A 23,528-nucleotide genomic window follows, 5' to 3' on the forward strand; every position below is an offset into this window, starting at 1 on the left:
AGGGATATGGTTTAGTGGTGGGATGGCAGGGTTAGGTTAACGGTTGGACTCGATGATCTTAAAGGTCTTTTCCAACCAAAGTGATTCTATGATTCTATGATTCTATGATTCTATGATTCTATGACTGCATTGTCCCTCAAGTGTTTTTCAGTAACTCCCAGAATAACCTTCTCCATAATTTTACCAGGCATCAAAGTGAGACTGACAGGCCTGTAATTACCAGGGTCTTCCTTCTTACTGTTCTTGAAAACTGGGATAACGTTTTCCAGCTTCCAGTTGACTGGGACCTCTTTGTATGAACCATGTGAACTCGTTTCCTTCATGGGATAGAGGTCATCTCAGTGATTTTTTTTCTCTGATATATGTATTCCACTGCATATAATTCCTTTGTTGCCAGTTGTCCTGGTTTTGGCTGGGATAGAGTTAATTTTCTTCATAGTAGCTAGCATAGTGCTGTGTTTTGGATTTAGTACCAGAAGAATGTTGATAACACTCTGATGTTTTCAGTTGTTGCCAAGTAGTGCTCAGACTACTCAAGGACTTTTTGAGCTTCTCCTGCTCAGCCAGGTGCATAACAAGCTGGGAGTACAGCACAGCTAGGACAGCTGACCCAAAATGACCAAAGAGCTATTCTGTACCATATAATGTCATGCTCAGGGGGGTTAGTTGGTTCAGTTGGTCAGTCGCGGGCAGAGTGGTCGCAGCTCGGGCTGTGTGATCGCGGCTTGGGGGGAGTGATCGCTGCTCAGGACAGGCTGGGCATCGGTCAGCGGGTGGTGAGCAGTTGCATTGTGCATCACTTGTTTTATATATATTCTGTATATTCTCTTACTATTATTATTATTACTATTGTTATTCTTCTCTCTTATTAAACTGTCTCTATCTCAACCCACAGGTCTTACTTTTTTTTCCCTTTTCTCCGATTCTCTCCCCCATCCCACAGAGGGAGGGGGGGATTAAGCGAGCGGCTGTGTGGTGCTTAGTTGCCAGCCGGGTTAAACCGCGACACCAGTTAAGGCAGTTTTTAATTGCCTTGTAATTCCTGAACAGGACAGAAGGAGGTCCCTAATGATTTAAATATTGGCATGAGAAGCCAGTTGCAAGGAAGGAGAAAGATGTTTTCCTTTGTATGCAGTTTCAACTCCAGTTTCTGTTGTACTCACCTAATACTTGGAGAGACAAAATGGAAGTGTGCTAGCATGAAGCCAAAAGGCACAACTGAAAGCTCAGAAACTAGTTCCTTTTTGTACTTGATAGTACAGGGAAAAAACAATCCAAGATTAAGAGCTATGCTGTAGACAACAAGGGGAACAAGACAGCTTATCAGTAGCTGTCAAGAGTACTGGTAAGAGAGATGTTCATTTCTTCAGCTGAATTCCTGATGAGGCTGTAGCTGCCATTCTTGTTCAAGGGCAGGCAACCGAGATGAACAAGTTCTACTCTCTGATTATGACAGACAAGAGACATTCTAGCATAGAAAACATCACTGTTGGGAATCGGCAAAGTGATGCAGAAAATCAGACTCCGTTGCTAAAAAGAATAAAAAGCAGTACCTATAGGATGCATTATTTGCAATATAGAACATACAAAGCCTTTGGAATGGACCATGTTCCATCTGTTGCATCCAAACTCTTTGCTGGCATTCTGTGATGTCTGCTTGGCATCTCCTTCCTTATAACAGACACTGTAGTTCTGGGGACTATGAAAAGAGCATCTTGCTGGACCTGCAGAGAGAGGCTGTTTTAAGATTTTCTTTCTCTCTTAAAAGGCAAGTAGTGGACAAACTGATCTAAAAATTGTGGAATTTCTGTAAGTGAGGTAAGATTTTTTTTCTCAGTAGGATTAGTTGATGGTGGTTAAGTGTACTAGGGACATAGCCTATGAACGGATAATATTAGTTTTATTCATGTGCATGCTTATGTATTATTCACTGCTAAGCCAGTTGCTTCTATGGTTTGTTAATACAGATGTGTCTTAGGACTCAGAAGAGCTGTGTGGGACAGCAACCTGTGTGTTCTGTGTCGTAGGCAAGCATTTTGACTTGTCTTCCCTTTGAACTGCTGGAGCTGTTTAAACAGAACTCAGAAATCTGTAATGTCATGTTTTCAAAGCCCAGCACTTCCCACTGCAAAGTTGAACCATTGCACTATTGTAGAAAAAACAGGCAGCTAGCAGAGAATGTAAGAATCCCTCTTCCCTGCCTCCTTTCCCAAAATCTCTGACTGCTACAGAAGAACAAGACATGACTTGTCGTTTTGAACATCTGAAGCGCTCCTTTTACTGATCCATCTCTCATAAACAAGAGATGGGTAACATTCCTTTCTTCTGGTATAAAATGTCACAAGAGCTGCAATAGTGTAAAAAGCAGGAAATCAAACATGCAACCTGGAAGTAATTGGAACCCTCAATTATTTAAACTATAAATTGAAATCAAGCGGCTGCAAGCTGCAGTTGGTTAATTTTAGAATGCTTTGATGGTTTGATGATTTTAAGTCCCATCACTGCTTCCAGTATTTATCACAGAAATCTATTTTAAATTTGATCAGAGACCGTACAATCCTCCAGAGTTTATTCTTACATTATTTAGAAGTTGACTGGCGAGGCAAGAGGCTGCCCATATTTTCAGTCTTGCGGCAGCAGTGTGTGTAATGCCAATAGAACTTTTGGATAAATTCCTCACTTACACTGGCTTCTACCTTTTTCAGTATGCAATGGATACCTGTGAGAGCAGAAGACCTTCTAGTGATGTGGTAGTAAAAGCAGTAAGGCTGCTTTGACTACATGCAGCATCTGAGGCTGCAAGAAGATTTAATGAGTAGGGAAGGAGAAACAGAGTGGCAGAGAACTCAGGAAGTTACAAGAAGGTCTGCCAGACCCTCAGTGGTAAGATCAGGTCTCCATGACAAGAAGCATGGGGTGACACAGAAGGTAACAGAGATGACTTAATATGTTAGAGCCACAGAACAGAGAGCAGTAAATCAGCAATTAAGCAGGCAGCTCAGCTAGTCAGTGGAGTCAGAAAGGAGGAGATGTCATCAGTAGGAAGCCAGGCCCAAGTAGTATGCTGTCAGCAGACTTCATCTTCCTGAGATTTATGAAGAGCCAGAACTGTTAGTATGAGCTAATTGTCTGAAAATACCGTAGTTAACCATAGAAGTATTAGGTCTTTAAAAGGTGCTTTTCAGAGCATGTTCAGGTTTCCTTTCTGTAATGTTTTGAGCAAGACAGCAGTGATATATACATCTTTATATTTGTATGAATAGTATATAAAAAATAGCTTAACAGTTTCCAACTCCAAGCGTTAATAATATGACTTGAAAACCAACCCTGAGATTCTCATTAAAATGATAATACTGTTTTACTTATTCCTGTGTTTAAGCCATCCTGTGTGTAAGCCATCAAGACATGCTCGGATTAGATTTTCAAGCTCACCCCACATCGCTGGCCTGAAGCTAAACCTTGTTTCAAGTTAGATTTGTTTTTGTTAGAGTTCCTGATTTCAGAAGGCTGAACTTTCTGAAAACCACCAGATACTGTGTTAGCCATGGTAGAACTGTTGGTATTGGCTAGACTCTTTTTTTTTTTCCTTTGTCAATAGGTTATGTACAATCTAATTGCTTGTTGTGGGCTTTTTTCTTTGAAAACGTGATTCAGATTTTGATGGACTAACCCCCTGGTATTAGATCAGATTTTTTTTCTAAAAGCTTCAGAATAAATTGTTCAGTAGGGACTTTTACAATAGTGAACTTTTACAAAGTGAAATATGTAAATTAGAGACATATTATGATTCTATGATTCTATGATAGTTACACGTCTTCTGTTTGCATAGCACTTTTCATACATTATCATGCTGACTTAAAGTGGCATAAGAAATGAGTTTCATTTTTGCAAGTTAACACATTGTACTCAGATTACGTCACTCAAGAAAGACATGCAGTCCATCTGACAGGAAACACAGCAATAACGTAGTATTTTTTTTTCAGATGTGAAGCCAAAAAATGCAAGTAGTAGCCTTAACTGGACTGGAATTTACATTAACATCCTAATTCCTCCTAAAGGTATCCTAACGGCACTATGCCCCCAAGTAGTAAGAACCTTGGTCATAGAGGACTTGTGTTCAAATCAGCACAAGCATCGGAGGAACCACTAAATACTTCAAATGATGTCAGTCTGAGTGCAGAGACCAAAACTATCGTTCTTGCTAGCACCTCCCAATTTTCTCAGGTTCTACTTGGAACACAACAGTGGCTTTCATTGGCTTTTTGAACACTACCAAGCTAAAGTAGCGGACTTTCTGATAGTCCTTGCTTGGCTCTTCTGAAGGGTAAAGAGGCATATGGGATTCTTTAGGCCTGAGTGGATGTGCTGTTGCAAATCAAGGCATGCATTCATTGCAGCTTAAATAAAGCTGTAAATAATTTTGGAATTACTAGGTTTGTTTCTCTCATGTTCCGTGTTTCTTTCTTCATGCAGTATAATCTTCTAAAAACAGCCGTGAGTGACAGAGTTCCAGGGGGTGGCTTTAATCTAACAAACTTAATTTAAAAGAGAAATAGCGCACTATGAAAGAGAAAAGGAGCAAATCTTCCTATTGTAGAGACCTTTGGATTCCTGTTGGATCCCTCCAAGGGCTGAAGGGACAGGATGCTGTGAATGGTGTTTCCTGTTGATGTTGAATCAGTGCACAGAACTTGTTTCTATTCAAGCCTATGTGAAATAGTTTTTCAACTAAAAAGTTAGGATTCATTATTAACTTCTTCTATATATGTATGAAAACCAACTGGGCTGTAGTAATTGTCCTGTTCCTCAATAGGTTTTCTTTTATTTGTTTTGGGTTTGTTTGGTTTGGGTTTTTTAATTTTTTTTCTCCTCCAAGTCTTGTACTTGTTGTTCATGATTTCATTATTGTCTGACTGTTTATATTTTTTTTTCTTATTTGCCTCTGAGTCCACTTGAATGTGTCTCATCAAATCAGTTTCTTACTGTTGCAAGGCCTTGGGCACTGGTGGAGTTTTGGTCTCTGTCACTCTGTACTGTTGCACATAAGCACTGATTTTCTTGAGGACTAACATACTTTGATCTAACCACAGTTGTGGCATTTAATGTGAGTTATCTTGGTGTAACTTAGTGGCCTGCGATATTTTGAGGATGTACTGGCCAACCTTATTGTGTCTTTTTGGCAGTAGGCTCCATGAAAATCCCATAAAACCATTATGCTCAAATAATTATTCTACTAGAAATAGCCATCAAGTTTATAATATTTTTCCTGTTGCAAGACTGTCATGTATAGCTCCTTTTTTCCTGTCCTGGTTTCGTCTGGGATAGAGTTAACTTTCTTCATAGTAGCTGGCATAGTGCTGTGTTTTGGATTTAGTACCAGAAGAATGTTGATAACACACTGATGTTTTTAGTTGTTGCCAAGTAGTGCTCAGATTACTCAAGGACTTTTTGAGCTTCTCCTGCTCAGCCAGGTGCATAACAAGCTGGGAGGGAACACAGCTAGAACAGCTAACCCAAAATGACCAAAGAGCTATTCCATACCATATAATGTCATGCTCAGGGGGAGGTAGTTGGTCAGTCGGTTGCAGGGAGAGTGATCGCGGCTCGGGACAGGCTGGGCATCGGTCAGCGGGTGGTGAGCAATTGTGTGGTGCATCATTCGTTTTGTACATTCTGTATATTCTCTTACCATTCTCATTATTACTATTATTATTATTTTCTCTTATTAAACTGTCTTTATCTCAGCCCACAGCTCTAACCTTTTTTTTTTATTCCTGATTCTCTCCCCCATCCCACTGAGGGAGGGAGGGGGGAGCAAGCAAGCGGCTCTGTGGTGCTTAGTTGCCAGCTGGGTTAAACCACGACATTTCCTAAGCTGCCGTCTTGAGGCTAGCCTTTTCAATTTGGCAGACTCAAGCTACCACAACTCAGAAATTGCCATTTTGTCATTAATATCTGCTGAAGCCTGTGTTCCAGCTAGGGAGCAGCTGCTCCAATTTTTCCTTTTTGCATATTATGGCAACTAAATAGTTGACTTCTGCAATGTGCTTGATTGGAGACAGGTTCTTATTTTACTGCTTTTGCGTAGCTGAAGTATGTATAGTGGAAGACTCATGCTGAGTCAGTGTTGAAGTTCAGGAAATAAACATTTAAGGAAGCATTTATTAGATTACTTTATTGTTGGATTCTACATAGGTTGGAAAACTAGGAAAAATTCCAAGATCAGAAGGGATCCTTTAGGCTCCACATATAAACTCTGCAGTCAGGTGTGCTAATCTCTGTATAAGCATTAGGACTTGTAAAAAGAAGGATGGAAAACCATTTTTTTTCTGTAAGCTTTTGGCTGCAGATGGCTAGGCTGAAGCTTAGGATTAGTTTTGGTCAATGGCTTTGGCTTAGTTCTTCAGCATTCAGGAAACCGGGAACTTTGGTTTTGGTTTTGTTTTTTATTATGAGTGGGAGCAGATTGGTGGGAAGAGGACAGATTTTCAGTTTTTGGTATAACTGAACAATATGGAGGAGAAAGCTAGGGTGCTGATTTAGAAAAGCCAGATATGGAGGGCATTTTATAGGCACGAGTCTTCCAAAGCTAGTTGTGTTAAGGTCTGTTCAGCAGCATCCTGGAATTGCTTTAGCCTAATGACAAGAACACTCTTGTTGGGTGGATGCCTTGAGCAGAATTTTTTTACAACTTTATCAAGTGTTTTCCACACTCAAAGGTCAGCAATAAAGGATGAAATTTGGCCTTCTGTTTTCTTTTTCACACTGAATAAGAAGTTGACATTGAATTACATAAGTTCTTTTCAGCTAAAGGGAAAAAAAGACAAAATTTAATGTGATTTAATGTTTTATAAAAAAAATAGAACACATATATATACGTAGAATATATGATATGAAATATGTAAGCTTTTCTTGTCTTACTAAGAAATTTAGTTTGGATTTTATATCTCAAAGGTTTTTCAGTATTGCCCTTTATTGAAGGAATCAGGCTATGAAATTCCCCTGAAAGAAAAGAAAAAAATGTTTGCACTCTGTAACTTAATATGCTCTTAAATGTAATTAAAGGCTAAATTTATAGAATATGAGAAATAAATGTTGCAAAAGAAATAGAAGAAAGTAGGCTTGATGCATAAGGAGGTAAACAGTTCATTGTCTACCTTGCCCAAGTTTCCTTCTCAATAGAATTCTAATATCTGCCGTGCAAATCTGATAGAGTCATGGCCTAATTATTTCACTCCAGCTGCTGTTTCTTTCAGAATTTATTAATTTAAGAACATTATTCCTTTAATTATCATATGCATCCTTAGAGCTTATCAGGAGGCAAACGTGCTCTTTGCCCATAAGTGGCATTAGAGCATCTACAGTGCATGTTCAAGCTGGCATAAAATGGTTATGTTTGGTTTTGTTTTTTTTTTTAATTTTCTGCCATATCAGATGATCTGTTTGCAGATATCTGCGTGAATGGTGTTGACTCTGATGCTAAGGTCATGATTTGTATGACATCAGTGTAATGTTGCTAAGCAACAGTTAGCAACTTACATCCCACATTTAGTTCCTTTGATTTTATATTTCGTATCTATCCTGACATGTTCATGTTCCAAACCTGGGAACGCTGGTTAGGCATTGTGCATGTCTCTCAAGTGAGGTCACTAGAAATAGTCGAATCCATTTGGCCCAGCCCTCTGGAATGTGGTGGACTTGAGCAAAGCTTTCTGAGCTGGTCAAGCAGATATACCAATACAGACTGTGGGAAAAATAAACAGAAAATAAACTGGTATGGAAACAGAAGATGGAGAAATAAAGTGATATGAGAGAGTAGAGAGGGCCACTGTATCGTCTCTTGGATAACGTGCCATCTGGTCTCACAGATACCTATTTTAAAAACTCATAGCTATTTAAAGCTGCACAGTATTTGTCCTCCTTTACACAAATGGCAGGCTAAAAATGTACCTTAAATTGTACCATGGATAAGAGGAAAATGTGATTCCTGTCTCTACACCCTACATTTTACACTCAGCTTTGTTTTGAATTGTATGTTCTCTTCAACATTAGCTCTTTCTCTGTTTAATTCCACATGAATATTAGGCAGTAGTTTATAAATGGTAATTAAACTTTACTAGTCACCAGTGGGTAGGAATTCTTCCTGCTTGATAGACAGGGAACACAAAGCGGAAATGGATTAGTGTGACCTGTGTAGGTGGGAGACCAATAAACAGAATACAGTTGTTCTGATTTTTTTTTTTTTTTTGGTTTTGAATTGCCACTGGCAAGTCCAGGAGCACGTCAGAGATCTGCTTCCCATGGTGTCTGAGGTCTCCCTGATCAGGGTCATATAATGTTAACTTCTCTGCAGAACAGCAAATTCTAACTGGCTCCAGTGAGGTCAACCTCCCTTTTCCAGCTGAAGCCCCAGTTACTAATTAATCTGCCCTGCACTGATACGTTAATTTCAAGCGCATACAATGGTGGTTGTCTATCACTGATTAACATGACAGGCAGCAATTTCTTCTCCACAGATATCCAATCTAATAAAGAAATAGTGTACTATTAGCTCTGTAGGGGTGTACTGCGACAAGATGCATCAGTGTTACCAAATGTCAGCCAGGCTATTTGTTATGTCTCCGCAATACCTCAGGATCAGCGTGAAGTCATCACTAACCAAATGTCATCTAGCGTCTTCAGCTAAGCTGTTCAAGCTTTGAGCCTCCTCTTATTACACCCCACAGGAGCAATAGCCGTTGATTTTTTTTATGTATAAATACTACAAAATGCAGTTGTTTATGAGAACTATCCATCTTGAAATACCACTGGGTTGGATTATTTCTCACACTGTAGACTGCCATGCAGTTGATGGTTCACCAGCAAGGTAGGTGAACGTTCTTGTTTAGCAAGGGAGCACTCTGCATGCATTTTTGGTAGTCATATAGTGCACAAACCCCATTCCTTTTAGATGTGAATTTGCTTTTTGCTCCCATGTGGAGCCAGGCAGTATGCGTTTATGTGCAGTACTAGTATACTCAAAGAGGTTTCCTCTGTTAACCAAAAGTGGGCACTGAATCAGTACAACTGTATCACTCCGTAGCTCATATAGCTAGCAAAAAATACCATGGTTTTTGGTAACTTTATTAAATTAGCATTTTTTTTCAAGAAACAGATGCTGCAGTGACACATCTTCCTTATCAAAGCAAACCAGGATTTTTCAGTCAGCTAGAAGATAGTATTTGGTTCTTAGGTTACAATGAATTCTTCTGAGGTGATGTTAAAATCTAGCAGGGCAATATAATCCTCCTTTTTAGCCTTCTGATTATTCCCCTCTTACAGAAGATTTCTCTTTATTATGGTCCATCTTTGCTTCAAGCAGATGTCTTGCTCTTTTCACATATTCTGCATTCTTATTTGAAGTCTAATTATTGATCTCTCTCTCCAAATGCCTCCATACTTTGTCTGTTGACAAGCATATGTTCGTGTTATCCCAGGACTGATTATTGCACACAGCTTTAATTCTGTTGCTTCAGCAGAGAGCATTAAGTTCAGTCTTTAAAGCTAATGATATAAACGGTGATGTAGGTAGAACAAAACTGTACGTAGATTTCATAAATTTAATGCGTGCATTTGCACAAATACCTGAAGGATCACAGTAGATCTGTTCTCCAATGGTATTGGTATTTTGCTACTAAAATAAGTGCTAGATTTAAAAAAAAAATAAAAAAAATCCTAAGGACTTGCTAGCTGCTAGCATGAGGCTGCTGGGTAGATTTTCAGAAGCTCGGGATTCAAGTGTACATGGCTATTTTGAAATTCTGGCTGCTTACATTGTATGCCTAATTAGGAGCTTGGAGGCTTTTTGAAAATGAAGGCCATAAAGTTCAGTCTTCCTCCAAAAAGCTGAATTAGGACGCTGAGGACAGACCTACAGGCTTCAATTAACTAAATCTTAAAAGCTGTATGGGCTTATGTAAAGGGCTGCCATGAGGGGAGCAAGGTCAAGGTGGAACACCGAAGCAGAAAAAAGTCTACATCTGACTTGAAGAGAGACGGGGGCCAGGCTACAGGAAATGTTCTCTGAACAGAATTTGAAAATAAATACAGGACTAAAAGGAGGTGACCAGAGAAAATGAGATAATCTCAGAGCTCAAGTATGATTTACTGAAATCCTAGATGAGGAACAGACTGACCCCGTGATGTTAAATGTACAGTTGTTCACAATCCTTGTCCTGAAGGACATACCTAGCTGTCTTTCCTGACAGAAAAGGCAGTCATGGGGTAAAAGGAAAAGCCAATTTTCATAGATTTAATAAAATCTAAGGGTTTTTTCTCCCCCATCTTCCACAAAGAGGTGAAACAGTGAGGAAAGAAGTTCTTTTCTTCACGTGCTGGAGCACTGAACATGCAATCTTCAGTGGAACTGAGAACTGGAGAAGACTATGACATAATGCTCGGCACATAAAGCTGGGGAAAGTTGGCAAGGGGGGCCACTGCTCGGGGACTGGCTGGGCATTGGCTGGTTAGTGGTGAGCAGTTGTTTTCATTTGCAGCACTTGTCTTTTTTGGGTTGTATTTTTCTGTCTTTGTTAGTTTCCTTTTCATTACAATTTCTTATTATTAATTATTATTTTAATTTCAATTATTAAGCTGTTCTTATCTCAACCCCTGAGTTTTCTCACTTTTACCTTTCCAATTCTCTTCCCGCTGCAGGGGCTGTGTGGGGCTTAGTTGCCGTCTGGGGTTAAACCACGACAACGGCAAAAGGAGTCTTGTCGTGAGCTTTGTAGACATTAAGAAGTTTTGACAATATATGCTGCCATTAATTCTGGGACATTTTGATAAGTTAGGGAATAACAACAAAATCACTTTTCATTAGAGTTGTATATAAAGGGGCAGCTTTTCACAGTTAAAGGACATATTCAACCTGTATTTATGTTAGCATAGACATTGGCATGAAACACCAGATGCATTCTCTCACCTCTCCCGTTTTGGCATTGACATTGACTTCATATGAGGAAGAGTGTAGGTATATCAAGTCCATTCTTTGCATGACTCAGCTGAGGATTGCTAGCAGACAGATTTTTAGGACAACATAGCTCTTAGTGTCACAGCTTAAACATCATACAGCAAGCAGCAATATTATTTAGCACTTGGAAAATGATAATTATAATTGCTTGTGGGGGGAAAAAAAATCTATTTGGAGCTCTGAAGGCTCAACAGTAGCAGTACTTTACAAGGTAAAGCAACACAGGAGGACAATCAATTAACATAGTTCTGCCTGGCAGAAGAAGAAATTCAAAAGTAATGTATGCAATTGGCAAAACAACTCAGCCACTAAAGAGTCTCTGGTCACTGAAAATCTGCAATGAAAGGGCAGGCTCAACTTTGCTATTCCCTGACAGCAGCTCGTGTATTTCTACCTTAATTTCTACCTTCCCCAAAGATACAGGCAGACATCTGAATGCCGTTGGAAGTAATTGCTTCAGGAAAATTTCCAGTATTACAGGAAATAAATTTACTATATATGCCAGGACCCATCAGTCCAAAACTATCCAGGAGAAAGATGGAAATAGTCTGAGACATGTTTAGCACGATGCAGAAGTTGGAAGAACATGTAAAACTAGTTTATTAAAAGAATCTGTCCATTAAGTAGCACTAAGAGAAGAAAAACTCATTGAGCTCATACAGCATGCCTACGATTGAACAGCAGAAAGAGTGCCATGTTGCAGAACGCTTCAGCCCTTTAGGCTTCCTGCAGTAATCCTCCAAGAATTAACATAAATAAGATTTTTTTTTTTTCTGGCTTTATAAGCATGGTAGAGGAGAAATTTTCTTTGGTGGTTCCTGGGTAAATTGATTATGTTTTGTTAAGACCTAGCAGAGGCCAATGAATACCCCCAACTTTCATTTAGTAGCTATGCATGTGTGCCTTACCTTCTTCCTTTTAGTAGGAAAAGAAGGGGTTTGTTGCTTTGGCTGTTCAGCAAACATTCTCAATGTGCATTTAACTTTGAAGTCGACTTCTTTATTCCAGTCTTAAAGAAGGCTTTAGATGTACAAAATGAGCATTTTTCTTTATCCCAACTCTGTTGGTCTAAAAACAAACAGAAAAGTACCTCTCCCTAAAATGCTTGCTATCCTTAAATCATCATGGATTAAACAACTTTATTATACCAGCATTATGGGCTTTATACAGTAGGAAATCACACATTATCAGTCTGATTTATAGTAGCTGCTGTGTATAAAACAAACCAAATTGTTGTAACTAGTGGTGAGCTTTGCACTTCGGTTTTCCAGCATCAAAGAGAAGTTACTGACTGTGCATCATCTGAGAATGCATTTGAGTTTTTAAAGTTTTTTACCCAAACTACCAACTCTGGCATCAGCTAATCATTCAAAGTTTCTGTAAATCAGTTATTTCACACTTTTTTGAGCTGTACCTATAAGCAAGCAGTTAGTTAGCTAGTTATTTCCCAAAAATTATTTCCAGGCCATTTTCTGTCTTTTGCTTGTTTGCTTTGTCAGTTCAATCCCTTAAAACTTCAGAGCGAATATTCTAATCTATGCCTACCTGTGAGCACACCTTAGTTTTATGCATATGCTTCTTTGCAGGGAGAGAGTGGGACACTAATTCAAATATAATTAGGGAACTTTGTTTGACTAGTAGCCCAGAAAGAAATGGGTCAAATTTTTGTCTCCAACTTACTAGGTTTCTCGACCACTTACTTAGAACTTCTTTCGCTATGGGTCAGCAGTGGTTTCCCTTCTTAGTGTTCACACCAGCTGGTAACATGATGGCAAGCAGGTAGCTGTCTCTGTGACAGGAATAAGAGTCAAATGAGTAAGTAAAGTAAGCATGCTCTGCCAAAAACATAATATAGGCATTAAGGAAAAATTAGGTTAATGAGACCATTAGTGTCTTCATTGTTCAGAGTAAATTTAGAGGGAGAACAATTATGATGCTGCAATTACCTGCCACAGATCATAAACAATTCCACTGCTCCTGAGTGTAAATGATGATTATCATGGCTATCGGCCTGTAGAAGCCTGTTGAATAGTAAGGCTGAGAACTGTTAGGTAGCTGGTACTACTCCACTGCAGAAATAGATGTCACCCAGTGATGGCTGAGACGGCCCCTCCAGATGGATGAGGGATCAAGGGTTGTGTGGTGGGTTGGCACTAAATTGCAACCATCTCCAAAGGCCCTTTAGGGTATGTCAGGCTGCCAGGAAAAAACCCTACTATGAGTGGCTGCCTATGCCAGCTCCCAAACATTTTTATATCATGGGAGCAAGACAAATCAACCAAAGTTGTCCAGAACAAGAGTCTGGCCTGTGAGAGCAAAAGTCCATGTGGCATTAGAGGAAAACTGCTGTTTCACATTTAAATAGCAAAAGTCTTCTAGGCAGGATCCTGATCAGTGCGCATAACACCAAGTAATCGGTGATACTGGTGATTAAATTATTTTACACATGTGGAATGGATTTAGTTATTAAAGTCTCTCTCTTGAGATCAAGAAGATCCAGTCTTGCAACACTGGATCTATTACAGAGCTGCTTCTTGAACTCAAAGCTTCCCAGCTGAGAAATTCTGCTGATTACAAAGGGAGCTGTTGTGATCCTGTAAGGAAACTCAAAATTAATTTATGTTAAATCCTGCAAAGGGAATTGAGCGGAGAGTTCTCTGGAGAATTAAACTTTCTGGAGAGCCTTGTTCATGGAACTTCTTTGTTGCTCTTTTTTTTTAGCATGATTAAAATTGTTTTTTCAGGATCCAACCTGGGGGATGCTCCCCTTGAAACCTTCTTAAAGTTTGCTGAATTGTCTGCAGAGAATTGCTTAGCATGCTCTGCATAATAGTGACATACTTCCTGCCCTCCCTTCCCACAATTTAGCAATGTATAAAAGACGGGGCCTAACTTCTTGCTTCTGCATAATTAATGAAGACTGTGTTACTGCTTTGTTCAGCACATACTTGTGGACTTGCTGAAGTGGAGGATGCGTTGGCTGATATAACATGCATTGGCAGGGCTTGCCCCTGCTTCCTGTAGCGTTAGGATCAGCGTATGAAAGAATTGGATGTCCTATTTGGGTACTGCCATGTGGTCTTCTCGACATGCACTCCTGCCAGACTGAACCCGTTGCATTAGCTTTGTGAAACGGCATCTCAAAAGAGTGAATTAATGCCTAAACCATCTGATGACCGTTGTCTGGCACAATACTTCCTTAATTCCTGGGAGGTAGTGTTGATAGAAATTTATGACCAGGATGGCTTTTATTTACTGGTTCAAATACAAATCCATTGGTAAAATTACTTGATTTTTTTTTTTTTTTTTTTTCTGAGAGGAACTGTCCCGTTAGCAGCATTCAACAGTACCCACTTGAAGTAGCAGCTTCGTAGCTCGACCGTCATGCATGCACATCAGTGACATGTAGCTCTAGGGTCATGGAGGGAGGCCATAGCATCTATTTGAAGAAAAGAATTTAACACTTTCACAGTTTCTCTGGAAGAATTAATCTGTCCCTTGGAAGAGTCAGGTTGGGATTGTATTTTAGAATGTGTATAATGTCAGTAAACAGAATGCTATGACATGTAAATGCTAGTTTAATGTGAAGGAAGTTTAGGGAAGTAAAGTGATTTATGAGGAATAACGTTTGCATTAGCAGTTTGATGGTATAACTCAAGCAAGCCATCAGATTTTACTTTGGTCCACTTACTTTATACTTCCCTTGCCCAAGGCCTTGTTTCTCATTGCAATAAAAGGTCAACTTCCAGCACTGAGCTAAGCAAGAGCAGCACAGAAGGGAGTTCAAAGACAAGGTAACATGCAAACCAGAAGAATCCAGATGTGGGTTGGTATTTAAAATACATTTATCTTAAATGTAAATACATATAAAATCAAGACTTATGAGTAAATCTGTCCTAGCTTTTAAAATCATCTCACTACAGCTTGCATCTGGTATGTCATTTTGGGGACATCAGTCAGTTTGAATGTCATGTATACATGTCAGCGCCAGACTTCCTCAGGTATCAAAGATTTTCCTGAAACCTAAGAAGCTGCAAGAATCCTCTGTGAGCACTCACTTCAAAAATAATTTCTTAAACATGAGCTGAGGACAGTGTTGGCGGCAGCCTTTCAGAATGTACTATGCTCGTGGGTCATGCAAATGGAAGTCTTTGCAAATGAGCACTGCTTAAAATGAAATAACTGAGATTGTGAAGAACATATGAGTTTGTCTTGTACAGGACTATCATGCAGCAATTTCAGATTTTGTAGTGAAGACGCTGATCAAGATTATTGTTATTACCAGGGAAGGCTGAGCCTGAATGGAAGAAAAATTTAAATAAGTCTTAAGGGGAAGCTAGTGGTCTGTAGGAACGGAAAATGTGTTTTATTTTTCCCTGATACTGCATTAGAGTCATGTATGGCAAACAAAACAGCTGTGGCTCTAGTTTCTGGACCTGGCCAAACCCAAGGGAAAATGCTTGTGTCACATTTGCTTGACTTGCAAGTGATTTTCTGCCAAATTAAATTCGAGCTTTAATGTAGCAAATAGAGCTCATTTTCACCTGTTGGTGCAGCTGCCATCTTACCAATGTAATGTCTTTTTAGACTAGAATAGGCAGTTTGTTTGCTTGTGGTTCTTTCCTTTTCAGTGCCTGGATAACTGTCAGTGACAGAGGAGGGCAGAACAAACAGGTCAGGAGAAGTGAAGTGCTGTCAAGTCTCCCTTTCCTGCAGCTGCCACGCTGCTTCTTGCTGTTTGCTGAATTCCCAGCCCTTCTCCCAGAGTCTTCCTTCAAAGTGGCACATGCCACTTTCTTCATGTCTAGTTGAGCTGGTGTGGAACTGCAGAGCCCTTCTCTTGCTGTCTTGAAGGGTTCAAACCAGGGCATATTCAGACAAAAAAACATAATCTTGCCTATGAATTTTAGTTTCCTAGAGAATGCCTAGCCTCAGCATGCTGCTTCGGTTCCATAGTGCCGCTGTGACATAAGAAACAATCCTTTAGAGTGGGTTGCTGTTTCAACTCTAAATATGTTAGCTGCTTGATGAACTGGACAATGTATGGAACAGTCCTGTTAGTCAATCTTTCTAAGTAATTAGTATGCTTAATGTTTGCTTAATGTTTGTTTTCCTAAAAGGTAGTGGTCCTCAGCTGTTTCTGCTTCAGCAATGATAAAAATGAAGCTGCTTCACGCAGGGCTGAGTGAGGACTGCTCTTTTTCTCAGGCCGGATGGAGAGGATAATATTCCTGGTTGTCACTCTCAAGCACAGTGGGAACAGTGGTGCCTGGATCCTGCTTTTTGCAGGATTTTGAAATGTCAGAGATGGTGCGAGTCTGCCCCAATTCATCACTGTTGCTGAAGAGGGAAAGCTACCACTGTTATGCTCACTGCTGCTTCCTATGGGCTGGATTTGGATGCCTACTCTTGAGGGCTGGGTTAAAGGAGGAAAGCAAGCTTTGTAGTAACGCCTTTGGGAAATGGATACAGCTGGCTGTGCTAGCTGAGGAACTTGGCCATAAATTTTGACAAGTGTCAGCAGCCCTGCAGTACCAATACCTTTACCAACAGAAATGTATGAAGTAAATTACAAATTAGTGGGTATCAACATCTGAGTGCTTTATTTTCCTTTATCGAGTTCTTGGTTTTCAGTTGCTGTCTATCAGAGAGAATCAAAGTGAGAGACTGAAATTAGTTAATCAGTGAATGGGGATGAGCTGAGAAAAAACTACTGTGGAGCTCACAGAAGAATATGAAAAGTGTCAGAAGAGGTATTCATGATATTTATGTGCATGGAAGGGTTGAGTTGAATTTCTGTTCTACAACTCTCTGATTTGCGTATTAAGACATACTTGGTACTCATGATCGGTTATGTTTTATTAAATTTAGTATATAGTCCTAAAAACCTACTAATTTCAACCATTTTTGATTTTTTGAGGTTGCTGTTTGAAAAGTAGCATTCCACCAAAAGAACAAGGCTAATACAGTGGGATTTTAAATGACCAGCTGAACAACTCATAGTAAATGGGGAGATGGAAAAAACAGAGAGTACACAACCTTTAGGCTGGGAATTAGTCATCTAAACAATTTTCAGATCAATATAACAAACAAAATCAGGAGCCAATCAACAATACTTACATAAGAAGAGACTGTTATAAAGAGCAGTCCTAAGGAACAGTTTGCCTGGCCTTGATACCTAGATCATCTGGACCTGCTCTGGAAATATGAGATGTACTATAGTTGCAAATGTTTATTTACAGAAAAAAAAATTAAAGAAGAAAATGCTGTCAAAATACTCTCGTCTGTGACTGTACTCATGATGGCTGTCTTGATGCGTCCATCTTGCTGTTGGTTTCGGACCTGTGAGGCTGAGTACATCAGTCTGCCCATACGCAGTACTTGGCAGAATGAAGCTGTACTTGGAGTAAGATGGCTGGAAGTAGTAGGATATTAGTATTGCTTAAGGCTTGAGCCTGTCCTCATATATACAAGTTGCAGTCATGGAATCTGACCTTTTTATGACACCCTTGATAGAAAATGCCATCATGTATTAATAGCTGGTATTAAATAAATTGTCATCAGTGAATGAAAGGGCAACCCTTGCCCATTAGATACTGTGCCACCATCGCCCAGCCCTGACTGGGCTGTGCCATCTCTCATTGGGACAATGAAAGCTCTAATTTAAAATGCTGTCTTGAGAGGAAAACATATTAATGGTTGGAGATCGTGTTGATTGTTACCAAATGTTGTTCCACAGGTTATTCTTCTTCACTGTCTTTGTGCCTCAGTCAGTACTGCCTGGTTGTAGTCCAAGGGAGACCTGCACGTGCTGAAAAGCTGCTTAGCAGCCTCCTGTACTTCTTTGTTTTCCTTACACTGGAATGTGAGTACAGGGAAGGTAAGAAGGTGAGAGCTAAAAGAGACTCTTAAAATCTTCAGGCCATCATGTCAAAGGCCAGTAAGTATTTTGCCTGCTAATTCTCTTGACCAGCCTTCCAAGCCTTAATTATTTTTAGAGCATTTTCACCTTCCCTGTTATATCTGGGCATTCATCTGTTAACAGCATTTCTTGTGAGGTTTTTGCTTTGCTCCATTCTTTGCTTGACAGTCCTTAGGAGAAGATCTATGTATTTTTTTATACACACGCACACTCTCACTCACTCGCTTTCTGTCCCTGTGAAATGCAGTAAATCCACTGACAAATACAAGAGTATAGTAGAGTAAGACAAAGATAAAAGGCTTGAAGGAACCTGAGGAGAACCCTCCCTAAATGTAATGTCCACATGGCTTTGTTCAATTCAATGGAATAATTGCACGGGAGTACAGAACACGGGGGCTGGTAAATGATTTTCTTGATTATGTGAAGTAAATAAGGTTATAGACATACATTTAGAGAGAGTTAGCCTCTAGTTTCTCAGTGATATAAAGAGAATTCAAATATATCCCTACTACAGCAGCATTAATATTGTCTGAGAATAATAATTATCTTAGCTCATTGAAGGCTTAAACTTGCAGGTCTTGGCAATTCTGGTCTTAACCCCCAATGTACTTAAGTAAGGAGTGTTACCTGACTCTGCATATTTCATATGATCTTCAGAGACTTGCTGTTTCACAGTCCATGGTGTTTGGTGCTTCAGATGACTGAAGAGAGTTTGGGTTTGGAAGCAAAATTGGTTACAGCTATTAGTTACAGGCTGGGAAGCTGACACCCAGATAGCAGGCTTACAGCTTTATGCAGCACCCAAATCTATGTGTACTGCGCGGTAGACTTGGACCTGCTGCTGCTTTTTTGCCCTGCTGAGAAAATGGGGGTTTTTAGATACCTTTTCCACTCCTGCCTCCATTCCCCTGGTGCTGCTTGCAAGTGCTGTGGCAACAGAAACCCTTGCTAATGAGAGGGTCGGTTGCTGCTGCAAGAGCACCTCTTCACACCCCTGCATTTGGGGGGGTCCTGCTGCACCCCTGAAGGCTTTCTGCTGTGTTCTATGCTGGGGGTGTGGGGTTTGGAAGGCTTGGTTGGTACTAGTTTTCTTCTGTTTCTTTTTGGCTTGCCGGCTTGTACCCAACAGCTCTTGATGGTTGGGTACAAGGACTCTTGGCTTCACTCAAGAATTGCAGATTTTGAACACAATAGATGCTTTGCTAAGAAAGATATGGTTAAAATGGACTGTGCCATAGAATGAAGTAGAGAGAAGGTAATTTCATATGTAAGTAAAGGTGCCTTCTTCCAATGTTTTTTGGTATGGAATACAAGATAGAAGACACCTTCTGGCTTGACTTCTTTGGTCTGTAAAATTACTGTCTTTTGATGTGGATGATGCCAGCAAACCTGCTTGTCCCCTTTTGGATAATTTATTTCTGATCTGGTTCTTACAGAAGATGTACCCTTACGAAAAGTCTTGTCATATACTATAGGAGTAGTGTTCCTAAGGAATTCAGCAGTGAGCAGTTGTTTTGCCTTCTAAGTTTTTGCATTGCTAGTGAGAGGTCTGTGCAGGGAACAGGTCTCTCAAAGAATTTCTGGAATAGTTCAGAAATATTTTCATTTTTTGTTATGCTTACATGGGCAATAGCTGTAAGATATACTTTTGCTCCCTCAAAATCTGCTTTTTGTGTTTCGCAGTTCTCTCACCCTAAAACCACTAATCCTCTCATCACCTTAAGTTAGCTCTAAAGGTCTTGTTTCTCCACCAAACTCTTTTAGTGCTTTTAAAGAGCATTCTAACAAGCATGCACAGTGGATTGCACTCCTGTTTTAGAAGACTGGCTGTGAAAACACATTTCACCTGCATATATCAATTTTAACCACTAGACTGTCAGAACCGAATGCCTATTCCTGTCCTCCTAGGTGAGATTTATGTTACTCTCACTGAATGAGCAAATGAAACAGAATAGTGTTGTACTGAAGAACAACAGCTAGTGTATAGCTAAATGTTTCTCTGGTCCTGCAGGCTGAGACCACTATCTAGAGCTGAAAACAAAATATATTACTTCTACAACTATGGGCAAAACACCCTAAATCTTTCTTCCATTCCTATTTTTCCCATTGTTTGTGTTACACAGAAAATCAAGTGTCTGCTAAAATGCAGTCATAGTTGTTGTACATTTTCTGCACAACGTTATTTCCTGTTAGTTAGATTGTTTTTTTTTAATATTGTGAATCAATACAAGGTTATATTAACTCTGTTTTGATGTGGTGATGCCACCACATTACAAGATACAAACCTGTCTTGTCATAGAGGAATGATTATGAATAGATTTACTGAAGTGTCTTGGAGTACAGTTATAGCTAAAAGTTTCATGATCTGTAAATCCATTTGTGATGTTTATGGCAAATAGTGCATGCTCAGAGTGGAAGTAGATACCTGGACTTCGGGCTTGGTTTTTGAGCAAATCCAGACTGAAAAAGACCCTGTGAGGCAAAGTGAAATTGGGAGAGGTCAATTCCCAAGATCTTCAGTCCACATGGACTCTAGGATCCCTACTCAGGTGCAGGGGCTCACAGGTCCCTACTCATTTTTTGCATTTTATAGAGTAGAAGGTATGTGCTGATGACCACTGGAGAGACATCCTATCCCTTCGTAACTTTTTGAGGATCTTTCCTTACTTCAGGAATGGAGAGATCTTACAGTTAAAGGAAGAGCAAAGGTGACAGGAAGTTATACCATGGTCATTCTAGGCCATAGGGGAGTGCTCAGAGAGGGGAACATGTCTTTTGGGTTGAATTCTGCAGTAGCAATTGTGTCCTGTTGTTGTAGTATCGCACACATCCAGATTGTGAAGCCCCTGGGGGATTGGTATATTGATGGCCATGGTTGTGCTGTACCCTCTTCTACTCTTTCTTCAGAAAGTAATGTAGAGCCAAACAAAATTCAAACTGTGAATGACTTGGCCTTGAATTTTCAGAATATTTTAAAATCTCTTAGTTGAATTAGAAAATTACAGTTTGAATTAGCTAAATTTGTCTTCAATGCTTTGTTTCAGAAGCATGCTCCTTTGGCTTCATTCTGCAGTAGAATGTTTGGATCTGGGTTTTGATTTGGAAGAAACTTGTCACCAAGTTTGACTCTGTTTTATAGACAGATTGGATGTCAAATATATATTATCTATTGGAAATGTAGCTGTTGTAGTAGCAAGAGTCTGCGCTGAACACTGTATATTTAAATAGATAAAGAGGGGAAACAAAGGACTCCATCTCTTTTACTGATGGTAAACTGAGGCTCAGAGCCAGGCCCGTGTTTCAACCTGTTTCCAAACTGGGATCAGTTTACCACTGTTTCTCTAAGGTAAGGAAAATGGATCAGTACTGAAAACTAAGGTATGAACTAAAGTACAGTACTATATTGTGGTTTATGGTATGTTTAATGAAGGTTTGACACTATGGTGGTTCATGGGAAATGTTGAGGGTTGAGAGAAACCTGTGGACCAAAAAGGGTGGGAATCAGTATAGATAAAGAAAAGCAGAATGTTGCAGTTGATCTATTAGATATATGGTTTTTGCTCTAACCAAACATATCCCTACTTATAAAGTAGTAAGGTTATGGGTTTTTTTTCAGAATTAAGTCCTGTGAGATTCCCCTCAAATAATTGGATTGTGTAGGAACAGTGTAGCATATGAAAAAGTTAACTGTTCAAATTTGATGAATAGCTTAAGTGAATTTTATTTTTATTATTTCTTTAAAATGTTCATGGTCTGTGTGGGTGGATAACAGGAGAGAAAAAAGGAGTTCAGGCAGCACTGAGGCCTTGCATCAGAAATAAATTGCAGCCTGGAGGAGTTTTGCTTTATGGTCAAATTTTAAAGCCTTTGATAATAAGAAAAGTAAAGAAAATGGATTTTACATTGCTGCAGAATACATAATGTTCTGCATCTATAACCTGTCCTAGATTACTGTGGCATGTGCAGGATTTGAACATTCGTAACAGCAACAGTCCTTTGGGAGCCTTGATGTTTGTTCAGAGGAAATCTCAATACTTTCAGCAGAAAAAAATATGGTTCATGAACTGATCTCCTTTCTTCTGCTTTTGTTTTAATAGTCATCCTGGGTGTATGCTTCGGTTAACCAAGGATTGTGCTGCTTGCTTTAGCAGAGAACGGTGAGATGAGATTTAATGTAGTGTGAAAGACATTGAGCATGGGAGAAAAGGGAGGGAGGAGAGGGAAATTTTGTGCTCCCTCCTTGCCACCATAATTTTGCCCCTGCAGTATCTTTTTTTTTTTCCCATTTTTTCCTATGGACTAGGATGTAGAGCATGTGAGACAAGCACGTTGCTTAGCAACTGGAGGTGAACAACCTGTGCAGAGAAATAACAGCAGGGGGAGAGGAGGGAGCATGAATATATATGGCCCTTATTTCAGTTGCTCATTTTGGAAATGAGACAGGAAATCTTTCGCTGAGACTCTCTTCTTCTGCATTTCTTTCCCCAAACAAGTGCCTTCCCTGCCTTTCTCACTGAGCAGGATGCACCCAGCTGATGTATTATTGTGGTAAAGGAGTTCAGTCATCTGGAAATCATAAAAAAATAGGATTCCCAAAGGGAATAAAATGCAAAAATGCACTGGAGGAAATTTTAGTTGCTGGAATGCAAAAGGTTAAGTTGCTTGGGCTGAACTCTGCAAAGTCTGGAGTGAATTGGGGTAATGAGGGAAGGAGATCCCTCCAATCAAAAAGTGGGATGATGTGCTTTGGAACAAGTCCCTTTAATGGCTGCAGATATTAGAGGAGATAGGGCTTGTTAACAAAGTCCCATATTAAGAGTCTGGTCTTAGGATCTGGCTTTCATGAAATTATCTTCATCAATTTTTTCTGTTTTGTGTTAAGAACCAAGCAGAGGGATGGTGTGTCATACTGCCGTTTTCTTTGGACAGAAGAAAAAACTTGGCTCACCCCTTATCAATTTTAGGAGAAAAGCCAGGGAAGGTATCCGCTCCAGGCTTTTTATCATCAGGTAACTTTAACTGTAGAATCACATCTGAGACCGTCCAAAACAGACTCGAAGCAACAAATTCCACCTACTTACAACTTTTTTCTACAGGTATAAGCAGAAACACTAGATTTAAGTTGGCCTCTGATTTCACAGAATGCCACTGACTGTCTGAAAAACTCTGAAGAAATAGCTGTAAAATGGATTCTTATCAATAGGCTGTGTGGGCAGTGCAGTCCGTGAAGCACAGCCCATACGGTGCTGTTTGAAGTTCGTGTCCATTTTTAAATGTATATGCTGAAGTACAGGTCCTCTACCTCAATATCCAGAAATGAGAGATGGAAGAAGAGGCTGCAAATAAGTATTTCTATGCAAAATGCTTAGTGCTGGCAGAGCTTGCAATAGAGTGCTGAGCAGATTACTGGTTAGCTCTGGCTGTGCGTGTAGTCGATGTAAAGCAAGATGACCTAATGCTGAGATCAAAACACTCAACCAGCCCATGGCATTAGCCCCATTACTTTCTTGCCTGCAAGAATAAATACTTGTCTTTTTCTAGTGAGTCTGGAAAATGTAGCAAGTTTGAGCAACGTGAGGTGTCAGGGGTGCATGC

This window comes from Egretta garzetta, unplaced genomic scaffold, assembly GCF_000687185.1.
Source record: "Egretta garzetta isolate BGI_Z169 unplaced genomic scaffold, ASM68718v1 scaffold553, whole genome shotgun sequence".
NCBI classification, from domain to species: Eukaryota; Metazoa; Chordata; class Aves; order Pelecaniformes; family Ardeidae; genus Egretta; species Egretta garzetta.